Source organism: Phoenix dactylifera, chromosome 14 (assembly GCF_051530095.1).
Source record: "Phoenix dactylifera cultivar Ajwa chromosome 14, Ajwa_hap1_PhDact_Kaust_v1.1, whole genome shotgun sequence".
NCBI lineage: Eukaryota > Viridiplantae > Streptophyta > Magnoliopsida > Arecales > Arecaceae > Phoenix > Phoenix dactylifera.
This window is the reverse complement of record NC_143203.1, coordinates 4,841,785-4,849,641: the sequence shown is the minus strand read 5'-3', so window position 1 is coordinate 4,849,641 and position 7,857 is coordinate 4,841,785. Positions and strand designations below refer to the sequence as shown.

At 40.8% G+C, this 7,857-nt stretch overlaps 1 non-coding gene across 1 annotated transcript; it reads right to left on the bottom strand.

The window, feature by feature from the left end:
• Positions 1–6,183: 6,183 nt before the first annotated feature.
• On the bottom strand, positions 6,184–6,292 carry LOC120109420 (small nucleolar RNA R71). The gene has a single exon (XR_005510305.3). It is a non-coding gene; the product is annotated as a small nucleolar RNA R71 (small nucleolar RNA).
• Positions 6,293–7,857: the final 1,565 nt, after the last annotated feature.

Sequence of the window (7,857 nt, the reverse complement as noted above, 5' to 3'; positions counted from 1 at the left end):
CTAAAGTCCAAGTCTTTAGGATTAAATAAATCATATACTGATTAGTTGGGTTTTTCCTTTATTTTTTAGATATGGCTAACTCATTGTCCCTCCGAACACTATTAGACAATGATAAGCTTAATGGACCTAATTTCGATAGTTGGTATCGAAAGTTGAAAATAGTATTAGAGCATGAGCGGATCCTGTATGTGATATCGGATCCTGCACCTGAGGAACCTGCAGCCAATGCACCACGTGCAATCAGAGACACTTATCAGAAGTGGCTCAATAATCTCACTACAGTGCGCTGCATCATGAGGGCCTCGATGAATGACGAGTTCAGTCATAAATTCGAGGAAGCACAGCCAGTGGAAATCCTTCAAATGTTGAAGGAGTCTTTCGGCACACCTGATGATGTCGAACGACATAAGACCTCCTGCGCTATATTCAATGCCCGCATGAGGGAAGGGGCATCGGTCACCGATCATGTATTGTACATGGTCGAACAAATTGATTGCCTGAGTAAACTTGGCTTTCCTTTGCACGAGCAATTGGGCAAAGACGTCATTTTGAACTCACTTCCCAAGTCCTACCTGACCTTCCTTAGTCATTATAGAATGACTAAACCTGAAGTATCCTATCATGGTTTGCTAGGTTTACTGCAGACCTATGAGAAGGATCACCAACTCAAAAAGGAGACGGTGAATGTGGTAGGTGGGACTTCTGCAGGACTTTCTTCCTTTAAGAAAGGAAAGAAGAGGAAGGTGCAGAAAGCTCGTGCTGGGGTCTCTAAGCGCAGCCAGACTAAGAAGCATAAAGCCGATAAGAGCAAGGCAGAGTGCTTCTTCTATAAGAAGATGGGTCATTGGAAGCGGAACTGTCCGGCTTACATAGCGTCCCTTGATCCAAACAGGCCTAAGAAGAAAAAGCAGCAAACAGTTGCTGCACAAGGTAATTATATGATAACACCTTGTAATTTTTCTGTTTATGATTCTACTGCTTGGGTATTGGATACCGGAAGTCCAATTAATATTTGCAATTCGTTGCAGAGATTTCAAGTTAGTAGAAGATTCAAGAATGGCGAAAGATTCCTGAACGTTGGAGATGGAAGATCTGTTCCAGTCCTAGCTTTAGGAGCCATTAAGCTTGTTTTTGAATCTAGAGTAGTCATATTAGATGATTGTCATTATTGTCCAGCATTTTTTATGAATATCATCTCTGTAGGCCTTTTGGCCAAAAATGGTTATTGTTTATCAATAAAAGAAAATTTTTGTGATATCATTCTGAATGGTATTAAAATTTTTCGTGGACAATTGACACATGACATTTATACTCTATCACTGCCTGTGAATGTAATGTATACTTCTAATAAATGCCCTAAGTTAGATAATGCCAATGAAGCCTATTTGTGGCATTGCCGGCTAGGTCACATAAATAAAAACAGGATAAATAGGTTAGCCCAACAGGGCGTTTTAGAAATCAATGATTGTGAATCATTGCCAACTTGTGAATCCTACCTTCTGGGTAAGATGACCAAGTCACCTTTTTCTGAAAAGGGTGAACGAGCCAGCGATGTTCTTGGCCTCATACATACTGATATATGTGGACCTATGAACGTAAGTGCTAAAGGTGGTTATGCCTACTTCATAACCTTCACAGATGAAATGTTCAAACAATTTCGTAATGAAGTAGAAAAACAGACTGAAAAGAGTATTAAGATCCTTCGGTCAGATCGAGGAGGAGAATACCTTTTCGGTGATTTCTTGACTTATCTAGAGGAGAATGGAATTCTCTCACAATGGACCCCTACAGGAACACCTCAGCACAATGGTGTATTCGAAAGGAGGAATCGAACTCTGTTAGACATGGTTTGATCCATGATGGGGTTTACTAGTCTGCCTCTATCTTTTTAGGATTATGCTTTAGAGTCTGCGTGTATAATAGTAAATAAGGTTCCAAGTAAGTCTGTTGAGAAGACTCCATATGAGATATGGACTGGGCGTAAGCCGACACTTTCATACCTTAGGATTTGGGGATGTCCGGCTTATGTTCAACGTTCTCAAATTGACAAACTTGGTCCTAGGTCCGATAAGTGTTATTTTGTAGGGTACCCCAAGGAAACTAGGAGTTATTACTTCTACCTTCCTAATGAACAAAAGGTGTTCGTAGGACTTAAGGCAACCTTTTTGGAAAGGAAATTCCTTAGTGAAGGAATTGTTGCCTCTAAGGTTGAACTTAGTGAAGTTCAGCAGGTGAAAGATTTAACACAATCTACTGAACCCACAGAACCGGATTCAATTAGATCAAACCCGAAGCTAAATGTAGAAGCACTATTAAGGCGATTAGGTAGAGTACCGCGTCAAGTGGACAGATACTACGGTTTCTTGGTCCAAGATGCAGATCCCATTGAGCTCGATGAGAACAATGAGGATCCGATCACCTATATGGATGCTATGCAGAGGTCCGACTCTGAGTTATGGCTTAACGCCATGAGATCCGAAATGGAATCCATAGAAATCAATAGTGTATGGACACTAGTTGATCCATCCGAAGGGATAAAATCCATAGGGTGCAAATGGATCTTCAAAAGAAAGAGAGGCGCAGATGGAAAGGTGGAGACCTATAAAGCCCGTCTGGTTGCCAACAGGTATCGTCAACGTTACGGTATCGACTATGACGAGACTTTTTCTCCTGTGGCAATGCTAAAATCTATTCGGATCATGCTTGCTATAGCAGCATATATAGATTATGAAATCTGACAAATGGATGTGAAAACAGCTTTTCTAAATGGAGAGCTGGAAGAAGAGGTGTGATGAGAGCACAAAAGTGCGATCTACATACTATTTAAATTAGTATTATTGCCAACAGATAACGATAAAATTGCTGATTTAATGTTATATTTTCATTTGGCACAGGTTATTGTAAATCAAGAGTTTAAATGCGCATTTCGTATAGTTTGGGAATAAGGCATGGCTCCAAGCCTGATGATGTTAGGAGCAGGAGCATAATTGAACCTGGTCGAGCACACTTGCAGCGAAGCTACACATGTCTACATGCCACAGCTTCTAGAGCACATTGGGGATCAAAATAAAGAAAGATCACGTGTAGTTGGGGAAGTGTTCCAAGCATTGGCTGGCTATCCCACGCTTCCCAGTATCATCCTGTGTCCAAGCTTCGCGCCCGCCTCACGCATCTCCCGCATCCAGCTTCTCCCAGTCAACCCAGCGTCCATGAGCCTCCCAGATTCCACCTCACCCGCGATCAACGCCCGCATCCAAGCTTCCGAGTCCACATTTCCAGCATCCCGCGTCCGCCTCCTCCATCCCGCAGCCAGCTCTTCCGCGCCCAATCCTCTCCGCGAATCAAGCCAGCCTTCACTCCCATGCTCCAGCAGCCTATCCTCCTGCGAGCCACCCGTGAAGCCCCCAGCAGTCCGCGATCAGCTCCCTTCCAGGCGTCTTGCAGATCGGCGACTCGTCCCAGCGTCGATTCCACGCAAGTCCAGCCTCCTGATCTGCCCGCAATCACTCCCAACTGTCCGTGATGATTTTGTGCATCCTCTTCTTCCGCGAGCCATCCCCACGCGCAGCCCCAGCGTCCGCCCGAGACCATGATTTCGTGCTACCGGACCCGCATCAGACGCCCCATTCACCCGTGATCCCAGCTCCCGCATCAAGCTTCCAGCATCCTGATCCGCCCGAGATGCAGCCCTTCCGTCGAGTGCAAAGGGAGGGATTGAAGGCTAGCTATATAGCTCTCTCGGCTGGGAGAGGCAAGCGGCCATCGAAGAAAGGAAGATAGGGGAAGGAGGTGGGGGCTGCTGCGGTTGATGGAAGGGAACAGAGGAGGCGGCTGCGGGGTTGAAGAAAAAAAAGAGAAAGAAGGAAACAGGGCATCCCCTGTTTCCGAAAAGAAAAAAAGAAAACAAAAGGAAAAAAAAAAAGAGAGATGTTAATGCTTGTAATGGGAGGCTAATTTCTTTTGGCAAAGGGTGATGGATGAACCCTTGTCATGTTGCTTTCATCAAGTATACTCTAAACTTGTATTCTAATTGTTTAATATCTATTGGTATGTTTTTGATTCTTGCATACTCATCTATGAGATAGATCTTGTATGGTTTATATATATTGATGCATGGATTGTTTTGATGCTTGATTTGTCGTAGACGTAACCGGCACGATAAATACTTGGATGTTGAATTCATGCTCTCAGATTGTATACTCCATGATTAGAACTACTCTATCATATTAATTCTTAATCAAGAATTGCCGAGTTTATTTATTGAAAGTAATATTGTCAAGGAGGATTCCGGATCCCTAGCCTTCTCTATATCATTGAACTTTATTTATTGATCTATTATTCTTTGCTTTTAATTTTTGAAAATCAACTGAAAATTATATTTAAAAATTACACTAATAATCCATAGACCGTTTCCTGAGAAATCGACCTCGGACTTCCGAGTTATACTACTTGTGCGATTCTCCTGCACTTGGGAGAACAATTTTTCGAAAGCACCAAATTTTTGGCGCCGTTGCCGGAGAACGGCTGAGTTATTAGTATAATTTTAGATTTAATTTTTACCTTAGTAGTTAGTATTTTTCTTTTGAAAAAAAAAATTAAATCTTTACTACTATTTTTAATTCCCTACATAGTTTGCATCAAACTCTGATATCATAAAAATTAGCCGTCTGATTGGACTCAAATTTGGTCAGCTAGTGCAAGACACATTTTTCAATAATCTGAACGGTCTGATTGACATTCTGAGACTTTTAAGACCATTAGATTAATACGAAACCTTGCTGCTTTCTGTTTTGAATTTTTTGCATTTAATTTTTTTTAGAATCAGAATTTTATTGTTATCATATCTCATTAACCCTTGTTGCTAATTGAAAATTTAAGAAAAAAAAACTTTAAGAAAAGATCAAGGGTGATTATTCGAAAATTAAAAAAAAGGAGAGGAAAAACCTAAAATTTCAAATTTCAAATTTCAAATTTCAGAATTCAAATTTCAAACTTCAACTCATAAAATTTAAAAAAAAATAAATAATTTGCTTGATCACCTATTCAATGAAATTTAATGTCATGTCATAAAACATTAAAAAAAAAATCTCTTGATTGTTGCATATAGTATAAGGCATCAGCATAAAATATTCTAAGGGCTGAACCCATTTAAAAAGATAAGGTCGGGATTTCATCACTCGTCCTTAGCCAAAAATCACCCCAGTGCATAAATATCCTAAGCTTTACTAAAATCAACTAGACGTTAGCCCCTAAGGACATTCGAGCTCAATAGGACGAAGACCACTGAAAGTTGCACCAATTTCGCTCTGTGGCTTAGTTGATGTCTAGGCAAGCTTTGTCCCTATAAGGGAGACAGTTCATCTGTTCGAGGCAAGTGGGTTTTAAGTGGAACCTTTGCGAACGCATCGTGACCCCTCCACTTACCTGGGAGCTTACCTGGTCAACTCGGTTCATTAGACCGGATTGGAGGCTTAGGTGCCCTCTTCAAACCAGTTAGGAGCTGTCTAGAAATTTAAGAAAAACATTAGAAATTGAGGTGTAATGTTTTGTTGCATGTTTGATTGTGAATAGATTTTTATTTTAGGGTGTCGTTTTAGGGTATCTTTAGTTGGTACTTATATTTATTTATTTTTTTTTAAAAAAAAGAGAGGGAAATATTTTGCATGCTAAAGTGGAATAGGGACGACACTGGTCGATTAAGTCGTACAACTTTAGATCATCCCTTAGGACACATCCTTGAAATTCCTTCGCAGTATCTCACACCTTGTGAGATGGCTGATTTAAATGAAGATGCGGGAAGCCACCACGATCGAGAACGTGAACCCCATGTTATGACCCTAAGACAATACCTACAACCGGCTAGGACTAGTCAGCCTTCATGCATAATTTTTCCTGATAATGTAGGACATTTTGACATCAAACCCGGGGTAATTCAATTGCTGCCCAAGTTTCACGGGTTAGAGTCCGAGAGTCCGTATCTTCATTTAAAGGATTTTGAAGAATTGAGCATTACATTTAGAGTGCCAAACGTCACCGAGGATGTCCTCAAGCTGACATTGTTTCCTTTCTCTCTAAAGGATAAGGCCAAAACATGGCTAAACTCTTTGCGACCTAGATCAATAAGAACTTGGCAAGATATGCAGAGAGAATTTTTAAAGAAGTTCTTCCCCACACAAAGGACCAACTTTTTGAAAAGACATATCAGCAATTTCCAACAAAAAGATAATGAAACATTTTATGAATGTTGGGAAAGATTTAAAGACCTTCTTCTCTCATGCCCTCATCACTGATTCGAAACTTGGAGAACCATTAGCTTCTTTTATGAAGGTTTATCTCCACAGTTGAAACAGTTTGTAGAGACCATATGCAATGGTAGATTTTTAGAAAAACAACCTGATGAGGCATGGGAGTATTTGGATTTCCTTGCTGAGACTGCCTAACTTTGGGATAACGGGGATAGAAACAACAAGTCCTTGCCTAAGTCTACTAGCTCTGTACAGGGAGGCCTTTACAACCTCAGAACTGAGGATGATCTTCATGCTAAAATGGCAGCCCTCACTAGGAAGGTAGAAGAAATTGAGCTTAGGAAGGTTGAGCCTGTCAAGACTATAGAGCTTAGAAACGAGTGTTGTGGTATCTGCGATATGTCAGGTCATACTACTACAGATTGCCCCACCATACCGGCATTCAAGGAAGTCTTGCACGATCAAGCAAATGCTATGAACTCCTACCAAAAGCCTTATAACGATCCATACTCGAATACCTATAACCCTGGTTGGAAGAATCATCCAAATTTTAGGTGGAGAAATGATCATCCTCAACAGTCACACCATTCAGCTCCTCCACCTGCACATCCTACTTTTGCATCACCATCCTTTCAGAAGCCGAATATTGAGGATACCTTGCAATCTATACAAACTTTTCTACAAGGTCAAGCTAATATCAATGCTCAAAATACTCGAAATTTTGAAGATATAAGAAACCAATTGTCAATGTTGACTACCGTCCTAAGTACCCAAGAGAAGGGTAAGCTTCCATCTCAACCCCAACCTAATCCACAAGTGCATGGTAGTAATAATATGGCTTCTTCTAGTTCGCATACAGAACATGCAAAGAGCATCATGACTTTACGTAATGGGAAAGTCATTGATCAGACCGTCCTATTGAGACCGCAGGTCACTTCTAATTCTGATGCTCCCAAAGTCGATGAAAGGGACAAAGAAGAAGTTGAGGTCCCAACTTCTACCGAGAAAGTTGAATGTCCTTTTTCTCCACCTTTTCCACAACGGTTAAAGCCGTTGCAAAAGCTCGAACCTAATTCTGAAATTCTTGAGCTTTTTAAGCAAGTAAAGATCAACATACCTCTTCTTGATGCAATCAAACAAGTACCCTCATATGTTAAATTTTTGAAGGACTTGTGTACTGTTAAGCGTCGATTAAATGTTAAGAAGAAGGCATTTTTAACTGAAAATGTGAGTGCTATTTTGCAGCACAACATTCTCCCTAAATTTAAGGATCCAGGTTGCCCAACCATCTCATGCATCATAGGCGACTTTAGGATAGAGCGAGCATTGTTAGATTTAGGGGCGAGTGTGAATTTGTTGCCATATTCTGTTTATGAGCAACTTGGTTTAGGTGAGTTGAAGCCAACTCCGTCACTTTGCAATTAGCTGACAGATCAGTTAAAATTCCAAGGGGGATTATCGAGGATGTATTAGTCCAAGTAGACAAGTTCTACTTTCCTATCGATTTTATCGTATTGGACACACATCCGGCTTCGAACTCACAATCTTAGATTCCAGTCATTTTAGGACGTCCATTCCTTGCAACTTCTAATGCATTGATTAATTGTAGGAA